Raw genomic sequence first — 387 nt, forward strand, 5'->3', positions numbered from 1 at the left:
TGGCGGCGGTGACGTGGCGCCCTGCGGTTGGCTCGGGCGGGCGGCGCGCTGAGGTGGTGGCTCCGGATTGGTCCGGGCGACGTGGCGGCGGGGTGGACATGTCCGGCCGGCGCGGGAGGAAGTGTCCGGCGACGCGCGGAGGGGTTTTTAGGGTTTCATCTGCGCGAGAATTTCGGAGGGAGACACATATTTATAGATAGAGGGAGCTAGGAAGCTCCAAATGAGGTGCGGTTTTCAGCCACGCGATCATGATCGAACGACCGAGATGATGGAGGAGGTTTAGGTGGGTTTTTGGGTCACTTTGGAAGGGTGTTGGGCTGCAACACACACGAGGCCTTTTCGGTCCCTCGGTTAACCGTTGGAGTATCAAACGAAGTCCAAATGATA

This window comes from Triticum dicoccoides, chromosome 2A, assembly GCF_002162155.2.
Source record: "Triticum dicoccoides isolate Atlit2015 ecotype Zavitan chromosome 2A, WEW_v2.0, whole genome shotgun sequence".
NCBI lineage: Eukaryota > Viridiplantae > Streptophyta > Magnoliopsida > Poales > Poaceae > Triticum > Triticum dicoccoides.